The sequence below is a fragment of the Takifugu flavidus genome, chromosome 5, assembly GCF_003711565.1.
Source record: "Takifugu flavidus isolate HTHZ2018 chromosome 5, ASM371156v2, whole genome shotgun sequence".
In the NCBI taxonomy this organism is placed as follows: Eukaryota; Metazoa; Chordata; class Actinopteri; order Tetraodontiformes; family Tetraodontidae; genus Takifugu; species Takifugu flavidus.
Genome location: NC_079524.1, coordinates 1816863 through 1840214, shown reverse-complemented (window position 1 = coordinate 1840214; position 23352 = coordinate 1816863). Strand labels below are relative to the sequence as shown.

At 46.3% G+C, this 23352-nt stretch overlaps 1 protein-coding gene across 15 annotated transcripts in view; it reads right to left on the bottom strand.

Moving 5' to 3' along the window:
• mef2cb (myocyte enhancer factor 2cb) overlaps positions 1-16076 on the bottom strand; it is a 62148-nt gene extending 46072 nt beyond the window's left edge. For 2 of the 15 annotated variants that reach the window (XM_057031757.1, XM_057031759.1), the window contains exon 1: positions 5987-6485. The gene's annotated coding sequence lies outside the window, so the exon portion shown is untranslated. Of the gene's footprint in view, positions 1-5986; positions 6486-7958; positions 8066-15827 lie in introns of those variants that run through there. The other 13 variants (XM_057031765.1, XM_057031767.1, XM_057031756.1 and 10 more) reach the window with 10 other exon arrangements.
• Positions 16077-23352: the final 7276 nt, after the last annotated feature.

Sequence of the window (23352 nt, the reverse complement as noted above, 5' to 3'; positions counted from 1 at the left end):
CAAAAATAAGACCGGGGCCATTTATACCCTGAAATAACAACGCCGCCTGACTTTTCTTTACTAGCGCACTTTGATCACACCACACAGATGGGAGGGAGGGGGGAATATCCACGCACAGAAATTAAGAAGTGAGAGCAACAAAGTGGAAAATCTCCTCACCAGACAATGAAGCCGTGCTCAAACGCGCACATGCACACACAGCAGCCAAAAGTCAATATCAAGGCTGTGCTATTTCTGTAGAGAGCACTATTTAGGAAGTGTGGGCTGGGTGCCAGTATTCTCCTCAGCTCGTCTGGGCGTCATTGCGCTGCCGTTGTTGTACAAACTCACCTCTTTCCTCCCTCACCCTCTCCTCACCCTTCCCACCTAACCTCTTGTTTCATTGTCAGTGCTCTCGCTCCCTCCCCACCCTCTCGCTCGCCCTCCCGCTCTCTCTGCTGCACACACACAAGGTTATTTGTTTTTCCGCTGGGTCGAACCACAGTGCCAGGTGAAAGCATCTATTGGCAGGATAAAAAGGATGGCCGGTGCGCCATCACAGGGCCCCCACTCTGCCCAGCAAACCTTGAAGTGAAGCGGCGGGCTGGAGTTTCAAACAAAGTGCCCCCTCATTCATTATACATGCAACTGCACTGAAAATCTTCTTCCGCAACACCCCCCCCCCCCCCCCCCCCCCTTGGCTGCTCTCTTTCTCTTCTTCGCTCTCTCCTCACATCATCTCCTTGACTTTTTTTTTTTTTTTTCCCAGACAGAGCATCCATAAAGTATGAATAAAATTAATGACATCACGAGCTGCACTTTGAAAGAGCCACTGTAGGAAAAAGCCATACATCACGGGGGCAGAAGGAACCGGGACTAAAGAAGAAGAAGAAGAAAAAAAACTGACAGAGTGAGAAGAACAGGGAGCATGTGTGTTCGGAGGGGTGTTACTTCGCCCATCTTCATCACATGACTTACTTTTTTTGCATTTCCTTCTGCCTCCATGTATCATCAACACCCCTTTTTTGTCTAAATTTACTTTTTAATCAGCAACGCATCAGGACTTCTTTGTTTATCTGTTTCGCCGTCGGTGTGGGAATGACACAGGTGACAGTGGGAAAGGGGCGCCAGTGCGGACTTTGTGCCTGGTTCAGCCCTCTGAGCGCTCTGCAGAGGAGGAGCGACGCGCGCCGATTCTCATAAAGCAGCTTCTCGACTTAGACAGTGTTAACAGCATTTTCAACAGCCCGCTCCCTGCAGAGTTGAGCAGCGAGCGCCCTGATGTTCGAGACTTTGCCCTCATATCTGAGACGCCGCGCTGAGGAAAATAAACGTCATATTTAAGACTGTTATGTTCTCGCTCGGAGCAGAAAAAAGAGGATACATTTATCAACGACGCCACCTATTATTGGCAATTTTACGTGACTGTTTTATCCCACGGAACCCTGACTGGGTGAAATCCACTGTGGATTCCAGATACACTTAAAAAAAATTATCCAAGATAGCAGCGGAGTGGCGGCGGCGGCGGCGTAGATTGTGGCAGCCGACTGAGGGCAGAGGTTTCAGATGGATGTGAGCTTATGTGAGGCCGCGGCACAGAGCTGCCACTGTGCGTCTCTCTCCCCGGACCCGCGCTGCAGAATGACTCGGCTATGTTGCCGTCATGACAAAGATAAATTACATCCACTGGAAAACATTTCTAGTTTTTTTTTTCTTCTCGCCGTCTCCACACCTCTTTCTTTATGCCACTGGGTGTAGTCCAAATGTGTGCCACACTAAAGCGAGATGATGAGGGGGGCGTTCTCTCTGAAAATATATTAGAGGGCGACTTGGCCCCTCGTCGTTCACAGGTCTCACATTGGACTTTATGAGGAAATGTGCTCGCTGGCGCTAGATTTATACACATTAGCAAACAGTCCTCTTTCCAACCAGCCTGAAAACCTGGTGCTGCGTGTTTCCGAGCACATAAACATGCAGTCCGCTTGACATTAAAAAGGAAAACGCGCAGTTTTGACTTTTCGGGCATTCAGTTTAATCCCGTCGATGCGATGTTTACACAGTAAAGTCCAGCTCCTGGGCCATTTTAAATGTTTCTCTTTGTCTTATCACTCAAACTCGTCTGATCGCTGCACTCCCCGCAGCATTCTCCGCCTCCCAGGACTCTCCTCCTGTCCAAATATTTCAGGGAGCAGGCCTCAAGTTTGGTGAGGTGTTCTGAGTGTCTCTTTAGGTGGGCTGCAGCTGACGATGTGACTGTGTGGTCAGCGGTGCTGAAGCGCGGACCACCCAGCAGGCAGCTGCTGCCATAATGCCTCACAGGCCCGGGCAGGAAACAGGAAGCAGGAAGAAGAAAGCAGGACATCCTGTTCATCTAGCTCAGCGTGCTAAGCATGACATCACAAAAGCTTTGTCGTGCTTTTAATAAATAATACCTGATCAGAGGCTAAACTTTTTGTCGCCTGGCCTAGATGCGCCTCACTCTAGATGGCTTCTGCCTTTCTGCCTCTCTGGCGCAGGAAGCACCGACACTGTTTTCCAGACTCCTCCATCATCCGACACCTCAAATCCGACCCTCCTCAGCGCGAGAAGAAAAAGAAACGCGCGCATTTATATGTGAATACACACCAGCAGCAACATCACAACAGCGCCACCCCGCCCCGAAAAAGGAAAAAAAACAACAAAAAAACAACAACCAAAAAACACAAAAAAGGGAGAAGCACAAACATTCCGACGTGCAGACAGACAGACACGAGGCACAAAGCTGAGCGCAGGCACACGCGCTCGCATCTCCCCGGCACACAGCGCAAACTGACAGACAAACACACAAAGCAGCGAGCACAAAGCACAGCACAGCCAGAAGTCTATTTTATGCAGGAATATTCTAAAGTGTGTTTTACAATACAATTAAACATCAAAGGCGGATATATTCCTCTGTGATCTTTAACACCCCAGTGAACAAACCCCAGACACCCCCATCCACTTACAGCACACACAGAAAGTTGCTGAACGTCACTGCTAATTACTCGACAGAAGACAGAGGAAGACTTTGCATCATTATGCAAAAAGCAGGACATATTCAAATGTATGCATTCTCTCCGCCATGAACCATTCAAGGACTGTGTTATTTACCCAGGATTATTTTTCTTAAGTTTGAGGGGTAATTGCAGCCCTCGTGGAGATATTCAGACGGGGCTCCGAGGCAAGGCAGCGTTTGGGTAAACAGCTTCAGAAGGCAGAAGAGCTGAGACAATGGAAACAAAATTGTTCCAAAATGAGTAAATAAGCACAGTTAGGTTGAGCCCCTCTTAAATTTGAATTTGGAAATTAAAAAAAAGGTCCTTAAATGTAAAGCTGAAAAAGAACACCTGGCTAGAGTCATTATGAGTCAAACATTTTTATTTACTTTATGTGCGTCAGAGAGACGAAAAAAATCTATATCCTAAGCAAAACCTTTTAATATTTTTGCATCACTTAGACCAGAAAAAGGAGCAGGGTTTAGTCTCAATTTTCCCATGTTTGGAGCGTTTATAGCGTTGATTTGTAAGAACAGAAACCACAGCACACTCCGTTATTTATACAGCATGTGTCTCCTGACGGCTTAAGATATTATATGCTGAGGTAAATATGATTCTCCACAATTGGCTCTTATATTACATTCCCTACTTGAGCCAAAGGCCATGAAGTCCAATTTCAGGACTTCAATATCCAGCAGCAGATCTTGCCAAGCTGCAAATGAGTGTTTTACAGATGTCCTTCAAATCATTACTGAAAATATAATTTTTTAAAAAAAAAGGAAAAGCAAAAGAAGCCATTAAATCATTATCTAATAACTTAATTTAATGATTATCCGTGCTTACACGCGCATACTTCTGTGGTTCCTATCGAGAGTTTTCTTTTTTACCACCAGGGAATTTTGAAAAGTGACTCAAAATGCGGTTGACAACCTTTCACATTAAAGACATCAGAGATGATCTGTGGGACGCTGACACTGTCTGAGAACTTTCAAAACACAGAAGAGAAGCCTGGCCGGGCTTTCCTTCACTTAACTAAAGCTTCACTGAGCCCTCGGTGCCCCCTGACAATCGGCTCAAGGCCCCGGCCAATCACAGGGACACGTGACCTTCTAATCCCTCTCTGTGAGAAGGGTAAGAGTGTGTTGTCACTGTTGGTTTTTGTGAATCAGCCCGCAAAATCCCGACTGATTTGTGGAGAGGAGAACGTCTTAAGAGAATAAGAGAGACAAAAGCAGCGCAGCCCAAATAGTGTGGGTGTCAGTGTGTGAGCGTGTGTGACAGAGAGGGGAGAGCTTTTTCCGCGTGTGCGCGAGTGCGTGTGTGTGTGCGTGTGTGTGTGTGCGTGCGTGTGTGTCCACGCGCGCACACACACTGGGTCTCTGAGATTACAGAGCTTGGCTGACAGAGTCCTCAGTGTGTAATCGTGGGTCCACATGCGAGCGCTCACCTTCCTCTGAGCCGATTAACCTAACGCTAAATCCCAAGAGAGCAACAGGCCACACAGAACAACTTCATTGACAATAGACCGGAGATTTTATGGTTTTACAGATCCATCCAAACATTTTATGATGTCTACAAAAAGAAAAACGGCATGAAGCGGTATAAAAATTCAAGGGGACATTACATGCTGTTAAACTGCAATAACGTTGCGTAGATTTTAAACACACACTTTACTGCCTTGCTGAAGAGGAAAAAGCAGTGATGCAGTTCACGAGTGTGTGCAGATGTTTTTCCAGACACGAATGAGGCTGATAACACTTAGACAGACAAACGTTCAACACTTACATGTTGTTACTTTTCTACAACACTCAAAAAATAATAAGAAAAGTGATGTGTGACAACGTATTATAAAGTTATTTAAAAAATGTGCCCTGATCCAAAGATGTACATATAAGATGTTCATAAGAAGAGGGTCCGGTGTAATGTTTTATATGGTTCGGTTTATACACACAGGGAACAGTTACCCAATCAATTTAAAATGATATTAAACTCACTGGAGTCATTTAAAAAATTCATAACTGCCTGCTTATTTTGCCCTCCTTTAAAGGAGTTTTTTCCCCCCCTTTGCCCTTTAGAAGCTGCCACGGGTTAATTATCTCGTCATTATTGTCACGGCAACAGGTTCAAACGAGCCACAGAAATAAAAAATAATAATGGCATCTAATATTATTTTTATAGGGATGTATCAAACCTGGTCAAACCCTGTTTAGGCGTCTCTGTCTGCACCTTAACAAACAGAAAAGAATTCATCTTATTCCTGTTGGCATGTGATTTACATTATTTATTGTTTTACTACCTGAATAACCATCCTATATAACACTTATAGAATACTTTTATGTAGTTTGCTTAAACAACTGAGGGATAAAAGTTGGGCCATTTTTTGAATTACGTTATATAAACTTTCTGCTGCTTTATTGAAGCACATTTTCTTTTCAACGCACAAAATTTCTTAAATTTTCTTCATCTAAAGTTTTTTTTAAAATTTTTTTATCACATTCAGCTAATATTGCTGATGACTTTTATGAAATCCTCTTATTAATGTTCTGCATGGAGCGTCTTGAACACTCAATTTTAATTAAGTAGAGTGACGTTTTCCTTTGGCATCCCATAGCGCTGAAGTGCGGAGCGAAGTGACTCGGGTTAAGAAGGGCAGCCTGTTCACTCGCTCAGGCTTTGGAGCTCTGCGCCAGCATGTGGACGCGAGGAATCGGCACAAGGTCGACACCACTGAAACGCAGCCTAAAAGGCGACCCGCACACTCCAGAGAGACCCCGGGCCGCTATGTGGTGCCTGCCTGAGCAGCACGAAACGCTGCTGTCACCGCCGTCAGTCCATCGGGGTCACAGCGGATCAATACGCGCGGTCATTTCCCGGTCAGCCGTGCCGAGGACGCGACGCGCGTCAAAACACCGCGACAAGTTCCCCACCTGGGAGGTTAGAAATAAACCTCAAGTGATGGAAAGTGTCAAGTGTGAAGAAAGCGCGGTACTTACTTTATTTCGCGTGGAATCTGGTCCGGGTGAAGTGTGACACGGGAAGAGGTCCGCCGGCTTTTGGGTCCGGCCGACTGACAGTACGGTTGGAGCTGGATGGTGAGGGACTTGGCCAAGACGCACTTAAAATCCAGGAGCGCCACTTCGCAAAGGACGTCGCCGGGAGGGGAAAAAGTAACCTAACAGTACGAGGAGTGTCTATAATCAGAGAAACTCTCTCTCTCTCTCTCTCTCCCTCTCTCACTCGCCCTCTCTCTCTCTCTCTCTCTCTAATCGGACAGCGAGGACGCACCGCCTGGTTCGTGTGCGCGCTGCCGGTGAGCGCGAAAGGGGGACTTGGCGGTGTTGGAGCGATGTGTCTTTGCTCGCTGCCGGACGTCGATGCTGCTGTGAGGCTGCTTTTCTATCTCCTCGCCGTCCGAACCGAGTCTCTTCCTAAGCCCTCTCCTCTCCTAAAGCGAGGAGAAATAATCGATTTCCTCCTGTCTCTCCCTCTCGCTCTCCTCTTTTTTGGACTCCTGAAAGGGGGCGGGCTCACATTTCCAACTCTACTTTAATGAAAGAGGCACGGCTCTTAATGCTTTATTATCGCTCCAGCCCCTATAGAGTGGACTCGCAATTAAGTGCCCAGAGAGGACCACAGAAGGAGCCTGCGGTGGGCTTTAACTAATGAACCTTTGGAGAGTCGAGTATAAACAAAGTTGATGCGTCTGTGCGGACCTATACAGTTTTGGCTGGGGTTTTTAAGCTTCACGCATTCATTTTAGAGCCAATTTTCTCTATAAAAAGTGTGAGAATAGATGATTTCTAACTTTAAGGAATTTTTTTGGGGTTCTTTTTCAATCAGCAGCATGTTTTTTGTTTTTTTTTAAAAAAAGGGAAAAACGTTGCAATTAACACCACATACAACACCATCATTCAGCCCTCCACAGATTTCCACAGACGCAAAGCGAATACTGCCTCCACACTCCAAACTTTCCACCTCCCGCACGCCGCCAATCATTCTCCAGGATCCCGCTATCTCCTCCAGATAAGCCCTGACACAGACAGTAAGCATGTGGGAATTACCGAGCCTTTATCCATCCAGCCAAATGATTTCAAAACATCCACTTTATTAGTGTGAAGATAATTACAACAGCAAGTTTGCCACTTCAGATAAGACCCAGACAGGCAGCGCGAGGCTGTTCCTACAGATATGTAAGCCAGATAGGCCTTGTAATGCCGCAACTCTTTTATGCTCACATTATATGGCTGCTATCATTTTAAAAGCTTTTAATAGTTGTCTTGAATGAAGCCCGTTCTGCTCCATCAGGTTCCATTTTCCATGTTTTCATTAATCCATCATCAGGAAAAAAGATAAATCTCGGTTTACGGCTTTGGGATGTCTGTTCATTTCGGGACGCTCCGGGTTTTAGTCTCTACTCACTCCAAAGACAGCTAAAGCCTCACTTCTAACCCATTAAAGTCACTGGTCCAAATGCAGACAAACAGCCAAGGCTGACAAGCACGGCTCAGCTTAGGAGGACGCGGATGTCACCGCCAAATCCGTGAAGTGTAAATGGACACCTGGGCGCCACCCTCATCTTTCCCTCCCTTTGAAGTTCACCTGTGAAGCGTAAGCCTGTGCAGTCAGTCAGCGTGGAAAATGGCGGGACATAAAATCAGTTAATAAATAAATCAGGCAGCCTAATCGGCCCCGACGTTACCGCCTGTAACCCAAGCCGCCGGTGTCTGATGACTCGGGATACCACCTTCACATCACCTGACCCTTTAATCTTTAATAGCATTTCCTCTCGGCCCTCAGACCACCGCGATGATCAATAAGGTGCTGTTTGTTGGTCGTCCTGAACGCAACACGGCAAAGCTCATGTGGCATCACATCAATGAAGGATGCGGATTTCCCACTTTCAGAACTGTGGATGACGTCAGCAGACGAGTCACTAGCCTAGCCATGGACTCCCGAAAGTCTCACCTTTGGAGCTCCCTCTTGTTCTGTCCTGCTCCGCTCGTCCACGAGCTTTATGTGCTGCCGTTGAGGTCTTCTCAGGATTCGTGATGTTTGAGGTCGTTGGTGGGCACCTGTGAGGAGAAGCAGCAGAGTAAGACGTAAAGGCCGGAGGGAACCTGCTCGTGAAATGCTAATGGTTTACGTGCACTTTGCTCATACTGACTGAGGAGCTGTATCGGTATTGTGTGTGTCTGTGTGTGTGTTTATTTAATGGCCACAGGAAGGAAGAAGTAGAAGATGGGGGGAGGTGAATATATTTGAATGGTGAAAAATCATTAATCGGGGAAAACGCTGGCTGATGCATATTCATAAATGACCGTCTGATTTGTCTGCCGGGATAAACTTACAGTGCAGGCACATTAACAGCCTCATTCTGGGCTCATACGTTAAATGCAAAGCAGGGAAGACCTGGGTATTTGGCTCTTGAGATTCCAAAGTGTGCGCCTGTGGCAGAATCCGTGCACGGCTGAAACCAGCTCGGCGCTGCCGAGCTCAAGCGTTGGGTTTTTCCTCAGTCCTTCTTACGACAGCTGGTGCGTTTAGCTATGCAAATAGCGAGGCTGTGAAGCCATGCCGCGCCATTTGTTATCATCCACACTTCCCCACTATCCAAAGCCTTTGTGTTTGTCGATGCTGCTCCTTTAGGTTAAACCCTCATTCATGCCCCGGTGACGTCCAGTTCGACCATAGCAGCTATCATTCCTATGTTTGTACCTGTAGAGTCATACATCCATACCAGAGGGCACCGTTTTGTCCGTTTGGTGACTTTTTAGAGACCAAACTGAGTCTGTTTTAGACGTTTTTCGCTGTACTTGGCCGACTGACATCGAAGCCCCTCAAATAGTCCTCGTCCCCGTTCGCCGGGTTTGCACGAACTCTCGGTGACGGCTCGTTCCAGTGGTTCTCCCCTGTTCTATCTGCATCCATGAGCCTCGGGAGCACATGCAGATACATGGGGGGGGGGTTCAGATAGTCTGCATGTGCTCACTGCAGTGCATAAATGACCCCTTGGGGGCTTTGGTGGGCCTTTTCACTTATAGATGTCAAGCCCAACGGACAGACACGTTGGTCAGGATTGAAGACATTTTAGGAACATCTGGACTAGATTTTATTTACTATCTCACAGGACGATTAGGGGGTGATCACGTTTGGACAGTGAAACGCTTCGGGTGACTTCAAAGCTTCTTTCAGGGGCGTTTAAAGCCCGATCGGACAGGTCATGGCGGGCACTTACTGTCCGCCACAGGAAGATCATTACATCAAGTAGGCCCTCACGTGGATGGAGGTGCAGGTGAATGTGACACTGGATGGCAGATAAACATCGAAACCGTTTGCTAAGACAATCATTAGCAGCATGAGGAATAAAAGGGGGAGCAGCGACTTAAGAGCGACACATAAGGCCGGTTTGCTGATATTGATCTTTCTCGGAAGCCTCTCCTGGCGCTGATTTCATGGCGTGCACGACGTGCACACGTCCAGGATCTCTCACGCTTTTTTTTTTTTTTTTTTTTGGTATAACTGTGAGAAGGAAAATAAATGCCCGTCTCAAGCAGAAGATAAACACAAACACATTTCCAGGGCAAACAGGAACAAGCCAGGCCCTGCACAATCTGTTGTCGCGCACGCTCACGTGGAAACACAATCTGCCTGTCACTGTAGATGATGTTGTCAAGCACTCTGCCTCGCTGCTCCTGAGAATTAGCCAGCTAGCAGCAGAAGCAATAGCGGGCACATTTGTTGCACGTCAGATATGTCGGAGGATGCTTCCATCTTTATTTGGTATTTACTACTTGAAGTCGTTCTCCCCACAAGCCGCTCCCTAATGAATTTGAGAGACATTTGTTGTTTTGACACTTGATTGATGCTGCATGATGTGAAAATAAAGCTCTTCACAGGAGCTACAGAAAGACCTGCAGGCCAATTTAGCACATAGACAGCTGGGGACATATGGATTGTACCTTTTTCTCTCTTTATCTCTTTCTTGTACACGCACACACGCACACACACACACACGCACACGCACACACACACACACGCGCGCGCACGCAGAATTACACAAAAATGAAAAACTGCGCTACCTTGCGCGCCGTCTTTGTTCACCTTAACTGTATTGCTGCAGGTGTTCATCAGCCTAAACACCTGGGTTTCTTAAATTGAAAGTCATTTCCCATTTTGCAGAAGAGAGAGAGAGACGCCGCGCCGTCGCCCACCCCCACCCCCACCTCCGCCAAGTCTTTGTGTAACTCATTCAGCATGATATATTACACAAGAACCGGAGACTCTTATTAATAAAGTTCCGAAAGAAACTCAGAGGGCAATATTCTCAGTAATCACAGTCACAGAGACTGTGTCACTGTACTGGATAATTAAAGGAGCAAAGGTGAGGAAATCCCTTTTAATTATGTGAAATCAATGCCCCCACATTACAAATATATAAAACAGAGAAATCCAGGGCGGAGGGCAAGTATGTATTTGTTCACTCAGATGAGCTTTGGTCTTATCAGAGCAACATTCACCTTTCAGTTTGGATGGTACAGCTAAAGAGGGCTACGCTCTCGATCCAGCGGGAGTCACGTGTGCTAGCGCCTCCAGATAATTGCTTTTGCCAAAGTGTGTTTTATGTAAATATGTTGCCATGGAAATAACCGTCAAAGACCAAATGTTATGATTCCATTTCGTAACTTTTAACTTGTTATTCTATAAGTTAAAAGCAACGAAGAAACGTGAACTTGTACACCTCGTAAATCTCATATTAAACCAGTTGTTTACACCCTCGGAAAAAGCAAAACCAGAAACCGAAACGCAAAAGAGTTCATGACCGACTGCTTTGCTCCACGGTGATACTTTCATTTTGGCGGGTTTTTTTTCTTTTGCCACTGCACCATAATTGTCTCCAGCTCACTTCAAATTTCTTATTTCTTACATTTGCTCGCCCTCAAACTTCATTGGAGGAACAAATCCAAACAGACACTAAAGACTAAAGTGACAGTATGATGGAAAGGGCCTCGGAGGTTGTGTTCGCACCCGAAATGAAGATGTGACTGTTTTAATTGCAAATGAAAGCTGTAAATACAGGTGTGAACACGCGCACACACACACACACACACACACACACACACACACACACACACACACACACACATAAAAACCAGATTTGACATGTGATCGATTCAGAGGTGAACCACATCTGGTGGCAGGAAACTGGCGACTGTTCTCTGGACCTCGCTGAGCGCCAGAGCTGGCGTCCTCTGTGAGGAGGCGAGGTTAGCATCATCGTCGTGCCTGTGGGGCTGCCCAACGCAGCTGTGAACCGTAAACAATCTGATTCCACTGATTTGAGGAGAGGAGTTGAGGAGAAACTTCCAAATCACCCACACCTTTTTAAAAAGCTAAGCCGTTCTGTTAGTTCTCTATTTGGGAAAGTGCCACCGGAACGTCGTTCTGGCCTGCGTGCTGATCTCCCCACCTCCCCATATCTATACAGTAAACACCCTATAGTATCTTTATTGTGTCCATTAGTCCTTTGGAAAATAAAAGGGAACGAATGGCAAACTCGAGAGCCCCATGCTTGTTGTAGCTGTACAGATGGCAATAGGCTCTACTCTATAAATGTTGACGCGCAGAAGACAGCGGGATGCGATCAGAGTCAATCACTCGACATCACCTGACAGCTCGCGCCCGTTGCGATCACATCAGGATGCACGTTGAAGCGCCAACCGGCTCTGAAACCGCAGCGGCCGTGTAATGACCCCTCGCTGTGCGGCGCTAAACGGCAACGTGGCCCATTTGCATGTGTCGTGTTTAACCAACAGTTTTCTGTCTGTACACCTTTTATGCATTATGGATGAGGCACACGCTGAACAACAAGCGCCGCTTTTGTTCTGCCTGATGCTCCAGTTACATCACAGGGAAAGCCCTCGGTCCTGTAGCTGCACCGGCTGGCCGAGACGCAGCGCCATCCTCCAGATTTGGGGGTGTCAACAGAAGGGGCAGCTATTGAAGTTGAATCAGTGTTAATAGATTCATTAAAAAGTATGATATGAGATCCATTTTTTCAAAGCGCCCATCACCTGTTTCATGTAATAAGCATGGCGATGCGTTCAGGTGCTGCTGTGTAAGGAAAGGTACGTCCTGTAGGGGGGCGCCGAAACCTTTTCAACGAGCTGTGACCAGCTTAATTCAATTAAAGGAATCAAACAAACATTATCTTTCACATGAGATTTCTTAGTTAAGAGTTCCTCGTTCTCTTTTTGGCCCTCACACTGGCACTTCTGTCTGCCCGTGTCATCTGCCGTGCCGTAATTGCCAGACTTTTCTGACTGTACACCAGAAGCTCAAAGTTCTCTTTGTCTCCAGTAGATTGCTTCGTGTGAGGGGGGGGGGGGGAGAAACTCGCTTTCTGCTAATGATTCTTCCTCCTTTGTGAACGGCTGGAACATAATTCCCTATGAAGTGCTCCAGCATGAACACAGTTAGTCCATTGTTCTCGCTGCCCTTTCTCTAATTGTGCCCATAAAGAAGAGATGCCAGTGTTATTTTTCTGTCCAAGGGGCACCCGCCGGTGTTTCCTGCGGTGTTAAACCTGCGTCTGGAGCAATTTTGGGGGCAAGCGGGCATGAGTGTGTGACTAGTATGTGACTGGTGGGAAATAACAACGTCGGTTGTAATCTGACACAGAAAGTGTGGTGACTGAATAGTGATTGTGTTGCAAGCGACGGCGAGTTCATGGCGACGCCATTTGTCTTTAAACGGACAGGTGTATTAACCAGGACACAGGGATGACATCACAGTTAGGAGATTCTATATGTTTCAGTGGGGGGAGCTGAAGACATGTCATCCAACTTCATTTATGCTAACAGTCTACGCTGTATATTTGTTTTACTACAAATCTGGAGCTGCACTGACAGTGAAAATCACAGCCTGGCGGTGAATTTTAACTCCTCTGACACCGCCCACCTGCTACAGATCATTTCCAAGACTCCTCGAACATGTTGACTTTACTTTTATCGTACAAGTCCAAAGGAAATAAGACAAGCACAGCTGTCCCTAAATGAGCAGTTACAGTCAAATAAAAACTTCAGAATCAGTGAAATATCTGTCGTGGCATGCAAATCTTTTTGAAGATGACAGGGACAGGAGGAACTGATATTAACTAATAAAGTTCTGGTATCACTCCTGAGGTGGGCTGAGAGTGTTGGACTGAAGTATTTGGCCAGAATTTTCACTTTCTGAATCAGTTAAATTAAATGTTGAGTAGCTCTAATAATAAAAAAATAACACCAAATGCCCCTGGAATGGCCTGAACTGTGTCCAGGGTGAATTGCTGCCCCTCGCCCGGTGCCTGCTGGTCGACTCCAGTGGTGAGTGGTGGTTCCCAGTAAATAGATGAATGGAAAGCAATGGGACACCAATTAGGAAAGAATGACAGAAATCTCCTTATTTTATGATTGTCTGACAGAAATACACAGCTATCAAAGGCCCTGACATCTGGACTCGGCCATTTTAGTTCAACTTCCTGCCTGACAGATCAGACTGGAATTAAAGGTTAAAGGTGGAGAGGATGTGGCCAAGCTCACCCCAGTAAACTGCAGCATTGCTACAGAGAAAATAAAGGCATCAGGACGCCCCCCCCAACGTACAACTTTAGAGGACAGACGTTTCAACATTGGGAGGCGCGGGTGGAAAATCTCACCACTAAGAGTCGTAGACTCTTTCCATTATTATTCCAGTTCATGAGGTGTAAATTGTCATTTAACAGCTTTATCTCAAAAGCCACTCTTGCCAGTCTTCTTAGGAAACGTTTTACTGGTCGTTCTTGCAGCTGGCGACCCAAGTCACCGCCCTCAACATTTAAAGATCGCTCAGCGTGCCTGTGCAGCTTCTACCACGCTCTCAACAAGCAGCTGGTGGCAACTCCCTGTGAAGAAAAGGACCTGCAGCGAAATATAGAATATGCGACTAAATGAGGGATTCCCGGTTCTGAGGCATGCTAACGAGGACCGACTCACATCGGCGTGGGCCCGTGATCCACGGTGAAGCTCGGCAGACGAGCGGCGGCGTCTAAAGCTCTTTGTGCCTCCAGGATCACCCCGACTCATTCTTATTCACTCGATCAGAGGGGAGGAAGGCAACTGAGATTAGCAGCAGATCAAAGAAGCTGCCTCGCGCCAGCACTCATGTTTTGTAGATTTAGGCAGGCCTGGCGCACAGGCGCTGGGTAGTGACGCAGAGCGCCACACTGTTTTCTGGCCCCAGCGGTGCTCAGGGGGAAAGATGGAAAGTGAGTTATCAAATGGGAGGCTGGACCGCTGCTGGAAATGTTCCGGAATTAAATGATAAAGTCATCAGCAGAGAATGAAAAAGGAAAAGAGGAAAAGTGCCCATAATGAAAGGCTTTACGCAGGAACAAAGAAACTTTCAGGACAATTCAGAACACTTCATGCCGCTACCTTAATGTAGGTCCCTCACTTAGGTTTTAAAAATATGACGCATGTTCTCGATGTTATCTAAAGCAACACAGGAGCTGAAGGGTCATTTTAGCCAGTCAAATAACCATGGAAACTAACTACAGCGCCGGAAAATTGCTTCGCCGCTGAATCTTTATCACGACACTTTCACAGCAACACCTGTGGAAACACGCAGCGGAATGTGTGTGTGTGTGTGTGTGTCTGGGGGGGGCACCAGAGCCAGAGAGCTAGCTGTTTAGTAGCGCACGCCATCCTGCAGAGAATAAAAACAACACGCTTCCTCAACTCCGCTGACCATCAAAGCCGCGGAATTCAGGGGCAGAAAAGCTAAAAAGGGAGGAGGCTGGCTTCTGTTAACTGGGTCAAAGTTTCTTGTTCGGGTTAATGTTGAGGGGAATTTTTTATCTCCTCTTTAATTTCCTGCTCAACTGTTACAGCAAGTTACAGTTTACATGATTAAAGCATAAAGCTGTGAATTTCTCTAAGATAGAACTTCCATCTGGTTTTCCAAGGCACGGGTGTGGGGACAATGCTGCTTCCTTCCATCCATCCATCCATCCATCCATCCATCCATCCATCCATCCATCCATCCATCCATCCATCCATCCATCCATCCATCCATCCATCTGCAGTTCTTGGCACTGACATGGAGCCTTTGTATGAAATTCCACTTTAATGTTGCAATCCATGAAGTTATATGTTGCTTTCAGCACTTTAGTAATTATCCCGATGGCAGGAGTCATTTCTGAGGGGAACAGCATGGAAAGGCCACACTCTTTTCTCTCACTGATGACCGACTGTTCAGAGAATTACGGTGAACCTGCTTCCCCGGTAACCAAATGGAACTGTGGAGACTTGGAATCAGAGGAAAATACACCAAACAAAACTTGACTTTTGTGATTTAGACCATTTGTCTTGCTTTGGAGCAGTGAAACGTGGACATTCCGCTGCTGCAAAAGCTCCATAAAAGTGATTGACAACAGCTGTGGCTGCACTCCTCCTCGAGGAGACTCGTCGGTATATTTCTGCTTTGTTAAGAACTTAAAGTAAACACCGATTAAGTGTATCTTTTGGCCTTCTCCCTATTAGAATAGTAATTTCTGTGTGGCTACATGACAAAGGCATCATTCATAAATCCTGCAGGGCTGTAATGTAACAATTAGGCAAGAGCATATGAAAACAAATATCGGTTTAAATTGAGCGGCTCAAATAATCAAAAATTACTGCTTAATCTGTTAAACATGTCATGACCCACACTGCAAGGGCTTTTGGTTTTTAAAAAAACGCCCAGCAAGGATCTTTTCTGCTGACATAATGAGATCCACGAGGGTGAGAGGGGAGGTAAGAAGGTGCACTAAAAACTCACCCGTGCCTTTTCTCTGCTTCACCAGGAAGGGACGCCCTGTAGCACCAGCTCAAGGCCCGACTCAATAAAACGGCTCAAAAATTACAAACATAATAAGTTAGAAAAAAAAGGCTGAAAAAAAGAATCTAAAAATACTGACAAACGTCTTAAAATGAATATCCTGCGTGCGATAAAGCCAGACCAGCTGGCTTTGAATAGAAACCCCTGATTTGGGTTGTGCGCTCGCCGCCCGATGTCTGTCTGAACTGGAACCTGTTTTGGGGTCTGCTTCACTCCGACACCCCCACCCCCAAAGCACCGCCGCTGCCACCACGCCGCCCCAGCTGCGCTCACCTGTTCCCATCACTCCCGGGTAAATTTAGCCTTTGAGCCACCAGCGACGCCCCCCAAATCAAGCACGTATGTGCGCGCACACATACACACACACACACAAAATCTTTGTCAGCACTCACACATGGTAGAGTGGATTTTGAAGATAATCATGTTCAGCAGTCTTTCACTGTGTCTCTTTAAATTCTGCAAACCCATTTAAAACATACCTTAAAACGGCCAGATTGTTCATTTTTAACAGAAAGCGTACATCAGCCATTTGATGAGTTGTGTTATCACCGATGCAATAAATAAATAGATCACTTGTGTAGCAAATGCTCTTATCTCTTTCAAACCCAGCGCGAGCGTAATCTGAGTCATAAATAAATGATCCACTGCAGGAGATTAAGTCGCAGCAATAGCATTTGCCATATGTCAAAATACCAGGTGCAAAGGTTTATACCTATAATTCGATAATTATAAGCTCATTTATAAGCTCAGTATGACTAAAATCATACACCCACGCCTTTTTTTTCTAAATTACCCCAGCATGAAGGAAATGTATTATTTTCCTGAATTTCTGATAAACATCATGCGTCTCCATCCAAGAGCAAAGTTTCCCTAAGCTGCTGGCGTGCAGACTGTGAGCCATTTCTCCTTCTAAATGATACATTCAGCTGAAGGAACGTATCAACAAGCTTAAATTGTAATAACCTCTGCGACTGCTTCCAGGTTGTGGGGGTGTTGCGGGGGCACTTGCCAGTCAGAGTCTTACACCTGATGTCAGAATGGAGATAAGGGCACCAAAAGGCACACCCCAAATGAACCTTTTATACAGCCCCTCTTAAATCAGCCACATTGCTAACATGGAGATTTTCAGGTAAGGGGAGTGGACTATAGATTCAGCGTTTTACCAGAAAACATCCCAACGAGGAAGCCCACCACTTGGGGAGTGGCGAGAAAGAGTGGCGCTCCCTTGATGATAAATACTCGCTGAAATGTGTTTGGTATTGATCGGGCGGTATTGTTTACATGTTTCTGGGCAGACATAATGAACTAATCTATTTATTTTGTGAGCACGTCTGTCACCACGACTACCTGTGCACCGGTCAGGGCCCGCGCGTTCTGCTGGTCGAGGTGAGCTCACTGACTGGAATCCTGTGATCTTTTGGGGGTAAGAGGTGGGGAATGGTTAATGGATGCTAGTAGAAGTTAATCTAATGATTGCCACCCTATAAATAAGCGGGGGATTCAGGGAATTTGAGGTGTATGAAATCTAGATGGCTGGAGGCCGTTCTTGCTGAGAAGCTGCCAAATACAGAAGAAAATAGTCATATTTTCACATTTTAATTTCCACAATGAGGATTTGAAGTATGGATCAGTTTTACTTTATTTTCATGCATTAAGCCTGGTTCATGGTTTGCATGCGGGGGGGGGGGGGGTTGCGTCATCTGTGGGCCCTCTGGCTGTGGCGTGCCCCTCCCACAGATCCAAACTACACAGAAAGAGACCACATGTTCTACGCAGACCAAAGGATATGTTGAGTTTTTTACTTATTGCCCGCTTGTAGTGTGTTTTCTGACTAGTTGTGCTCATTAATTGTGCGTGTCAATTGCTAACTAAAGACTGCAATCAAACTGAAATTCAGTAAGAAATGAATGTTCGATACAACACGTTGCCTAGCCAACCGGAGGACCGTCCACCAAACAACTCCATGTGCGTAGGAAACCTGTTCAAGTTGTCGATAGGCTATTCAGAACAATAATGAACCACTTAACCATATCAGCCTATATGTGATTACACAATTAATCTGCAGGAAATTATATTAATTATTGAGGGCCCAATACGGAAACGTGAAAATATGGTGTCAGATATCAGGTTTGTTGAGCGAGACCTTGGGTGGAACCTCAGCAAATGTCGTTATTGGAGAGGTTGCGACTGAGGATACGTCCGTTTCCTCGAGTGGTCGTGCTCCACGGCTTTCTTTGCCGGTAGGAGGTATGTCGAGATGACATTTGAGCTCTGATTTGCTTTTAATGATGCTGTGGTGGGATTAAGTTGGGGGGGCAGAGGACTAGACCCTGACTGTTTATGACTTTAAATGAGTGAGGCCGGGTCAAGAAAAACAGTCGTTCGGCAGTCTGGGCGGCACGGCCGACCACAAGTACCTGCAGCAGAAAGAGAGGGAGATGGAGAGTCCAATCCATCGAGGAGAACGTCCTGTTCTAATGAAACTGGAAGTCTCATCAGTCTAACGTGCTGTGTTTAGCAGTCGTGCTTGGTCAGAATGTTTCTGTGGAAGCACTTTAAAGGTGCCTGTAGGTGCATATTTGGGAGGCTGTGTGTCACCGTTTCATTTTCTCGCTCCAGTTCTGTTGTTTTTTTTAATTAAATCACCAGCATAAAATAAAGGCCACTATTGGAAGGAACTCACTGACAGGTTTACGCAGCTCGGAATAGATTCATGAGGAGTTACGGCAGCCTGGAGCATGTTTCTGCTCGGGGCTAATGAATGTGAATCCCAACGCACGCACGCCAGACTCAAACTGTCATAAGTAAAGGACAATAATGCAGAAGGCTGTTGTGGATGGTAGCGAGAGCGTAGAAGGATCATATCTTTGTTGCCCCAGCCACATGGCGTGAGCTGCCTTCGGCGTGTCCGCCCAGCCCTCCGCTCCACACAAGGTCGCTCTGTGTGTGTTCGGGCCTCGGAGAATGAGGGGAGGCCGCGGTGCACAATCACCACCAAGCACATACCTTTCTGCCCCACAGCCCAGACAGAAACTCAGGCGCTGTTTATCAAGCGTCTCTGGGCAAGACTGCTGATTTAGGAACACCACTCAGGTCATTTCGACCATCGGTTTCATCAGGGAGCGCCATCAGTCACAACTATTTTAGAGCGCTGATTTCAAAATCAGCACTCTCAATCTGATACGTTTGATAAATTGCAGGCGAGGGTTTAACCCACCTGAGGAGGACAGGCCGGACCGGTCGACTGGAGCTCAATCCTGAGGAGTACTCTTGATTTCATAAGAGGCCCCCTGTGACTGGATCTGATAAAGCACGGCGAGAAGGAAAGAGTGCTGAAGCCTGCATGTGAGAAACACAGAGCGGGACATGGACGTGGATCGGGAGCGCCCCGACGTGAAAGCGAGCACACACCTCATTCCAAGAACAATATTTGGACTGAAACCTAAACCTCCCCATCTGGCTCTTTTGAAGCGTGGATTAACACTGGTGCCATGGCTAATGTGTTATCCCACACTGTTCCTTCTGTAAGTCCGCTTTGACATTTGTCTTGAAGGACAGGCCGGTTGTATAGAAAAATACACGCCAGCCCTGCTACCATCAGGCATTTAGAATATAAATCACTCACAGTGTTTTCAACGTGCGCGCCTGTAGGAGTATATGAGACGGGCATTCCAGTTGGAATACCCCAATACCCAAGTCTAACTCTACTCCTGCTGAAATAGGTGCCACCAGAAACTGAATTTGAATTTGTAAAATTTGGACTTTTCCCCCTGTAATATTGACTTTATACCTGCTCTAAAGCCTGAAAAGGTTGCTGATTGGCTGATTGATTCCTTAACGACCTGGATGTCTGTCGCAGTAAACTGAAATGAAATGTTGAGGACTGATGGTTCATAGTCCCCAAAATAATAAATTCAATTTGAAATTAAACTATTCAAATCCAGCTTTTCAATGCAACGATTCAAACTCGGCTACATACATCCAAGTAGAAATGATTTAAATTCAGTAACACTATCTGAGGAAACCACTGCGCTATAGCAAAGAGCAAGAAAAGGACGACTCCTTGATTAGCAGCACTTTACAAGCTTTAATGAGAGAGTGGATGACTCTTGCAAGTAGCACTTGATTAATATATTTATTTTTAATTTCTAACCATCCAGGCATGACCAAATCAGTTATTTTCATCTCAGTGCCCACGTGTGTCTCCGTGGCTGATGGTTTAACTTTCAGATCCTTTATGAAATGGGAAACAGTGATAAACCTTACATGCCTTCTCGACCACTTAAGTAAAGTGACATATCCAATCATTCCATTTTACTTCATCACATGATTCCGTCGCCCCTTGAAGTCACGCCAAGCCATTGACTGTTAGAGTTTGGTTTTGTCCAACGTGCGGCTAAATTTAGCATCAGCACAGAAGCCGTTGAGCCACAGCTTGTTAAACCACAGCTATGAGTCCTTGGCTGGATCCGTCCGTCAGGCCTTTGTGTCTGATGCTTTCGAATGGTCCTTCGGAGAAATAGAAATTTTCCAAAACCTGTTGCATTTCCTCTAATTAATAAGAATCGTGGTTATTTAAACAATTAGAAGTCCGAATGTTTAAGATTCCAGCCTGAGAGAATTAAAATGAGCAGAGCTCAAGTTTGTAGCTGATCACACCGGCTTTAACCGCACTAGAGGAAGAACTGGCTCTGTTAATACTAGGTGTCCATTTTTTAAATCTAGTTTTTAGTCCTCAACTGTTGTTCAGTTCTAAAATATGGACCATTTTCTTCACTCTGGATGGGACGAGGCCTGTCCATTCATTTATTCATTGAAAATATGTATTTTCACAATCACTGATATCTGAAGCATAGAAATATAACGTTCAGGTGTTGTGTTCGGGTTGTGTGGCTGCACCGGCACACCTCTCTGGTACCGCTGGTTTCCAGGTCCGGTTCACTCACCGAGTGCAAAACATTTGACCTTTTGGTAAACTAAATTCTCTTTGCGATTTCTCAACTTTCGCAGTTGGAAAGCAAGACCAACGCTCTCATGACGACAGCGGAGCGTGACATCACCACCGTTCCGTGAGCAAACGGTCACAGATCGAAGCTCGCCGGAGCCCAAAGCCCGAGGGAGTCGCAGGCAAAAACAAAGTGCCAGACCAGAGGTTTAGGGTGTTGCCTGCCCACTTCTGTCAACTGCATTTACTGTGACAGAACGCAACCCTGACTCAGACCACATAGATAGAAAACTTCTGACTGTGTCAGGGGAAAAGGGCCTATGTCAGTCGTTTCCTTGCGGTGCCTTATGTATGACTGCCACGCACACAGCGGATTCCAAGCGGCGAGCTTGGGTCTGGACCCAACAACACGGCCTTTAAAAGAGAAAAGTGCTGTTTAGCTGAAAGCCTCGACGCTGTTAGATGTTCACCAAGGTTACAAAAGCTGCACCTTCGTTGCTGGTTGGTTATGGAAAACAACTGGGCGTGTCTGTGGGCGGGGGGGCAGTGTGGCATTTCTTAAATTAGTGTCTTCATTAAAAGGTGTCTGGTTTCTTCCATTCCGCGCCGCCGCGCTGGCAGTTGTGTCATCGTTCTGATCTAAAGGCTTTACTTTGGCTCTGAGTAAGAAGCTCCACAGGGCGCATGCCTGCCAGCCATATCGCAAACACATTCACACATCCTGATCAACACATGCATGCAGGAGCACCGTGGAGCACACACACATGCACGTAGTGACAAAGAATGCATGGATTTATGGAGGGAGCTCCAGGAGGAGGGAGGCTTGTCATCCACCTGTCAGGAGGACTCAGCGGTTCTCTCGGTGGCCCGGGCCACACGCCCTCCCTGTTGAACACTGGAGCACAATCATTTAAACGTCTCCCAAACAGCCCTTTTGCCATCCTCAATTACACCTTTTCACCCTTACATTTGTATAATTTTCTAATCTAGCTGAGGCGAGGCGCTGTCAAACGTGCCAGGGAAGCAGGAGAGCGCCGCCAAAGACTGACAGATGGATCCACGGTGACGCGGGGAGCCACGTCCCTGGACTTCCATATGCCATGACACTGCCGGTGGATCAGGACTGCAGATTTTTTTCTCCCATTCCTTTTGGCAGCACTAGTTTGTCAAATCAAACAGGCAAATTAAAGGAAAGCACACAAAAAAATCAAATTGGATTCCTGATGATTTTTATTTTCCCAGAATTTGAGCCCTCTATTGAGCTGCAGAGTGTCTGCACTCAAGTGCAGCTCCGGGTCTGCTCATATTGATTTTCTGTTGGGTGAGAAGTTTAGAACTTTCCTTTCTGTACATTCAGGAAGGACTAAAAGCCTTTTTTTTTAAAAAAAAAAAAAAAAAAAGGGGGAGGGGGGGCGGTTGCTAGAAGCGCAGCTCTAAGTATCTTGAGTAACCCCAGGCTGTCACCCATTACAGCAAAGGTCCCCCCCCCCCCCCCCGTCCCAGAGTAGACGTGCAACCTATTTCTGTGCTGTTTTTTCGGGATGTGTGTAAACAATATTCCCCATTTCCATCAGATCCGCAGCGACAGATCTGTAGCAACCGCACACACTTGCAAAAGGTAATAGTTAAAACAGTATTAATTACAGTTTACAACCCCCCAATTTGCATATTATTTTGTTAACATCAATTAGCTGCAACAATGGGCTGTCAGTTTTCATTCATGCCATCCGGCAGAAGTTTCCCATCGTAAACATCCTCGGAGCAGCGGCAGATTGTGACTTCATCTCCGATGTAAACATGTTGTCCTCTGTGAAATCAGCTCGTATCCTTCTGAACGTGGAGGACATCCACTGATATCCCTCCATCTTTCATTCCCAGGTTTTAGCTTTACATCACAGGCGTGGCCATTTTTAAAAAGGCAGGCAGAAAACAGTCGTGCTTTTGTAGCCATCTGTTTAGAAGGATATAGAACAATGCTCCTCGATAAAACACTCTCACTCGTCTTGGCGCAGTTTGAATGCCAAAGGTTGTGTTTTGGTGGAAAAGTTAAGAAAGCGGAAGACATATCGGATGGATATAAACCCCCATAAATAACAGGAATGAATAAATCGCAACGGTTTGTCAATGCTTAACCGCTACATAAAACGCCGCACAAAGAGCGAGGCAGTGAAGGAAACCCTGCCCGGGGCTGCTTTGCACATTTTATCTATCATTCCATTGATCTTATCCACGTTTGTTCCCAGTGCTCCTGCTCTCACATCGTCCTCCTGGCTCAAGTTATCTGATTAAACACACCATTCTTCTTGTCATAAGACTTGTGTGCAGAACGTTGATCCGTACGCTGGACAAGTGTGGCTGATTTGGCCCAACGTGACTCGCGAGAGGCGCGTACGTGAACATTACTCACCACAGATGGATGAAGGGAAGTGGGAGGGAAAGGCAGATATAGCACAGCTACTGATGCAGACGGAATACAGGTGACGTTAAATGGATGTGCTCGCCGTTCGACACATCCTGGAT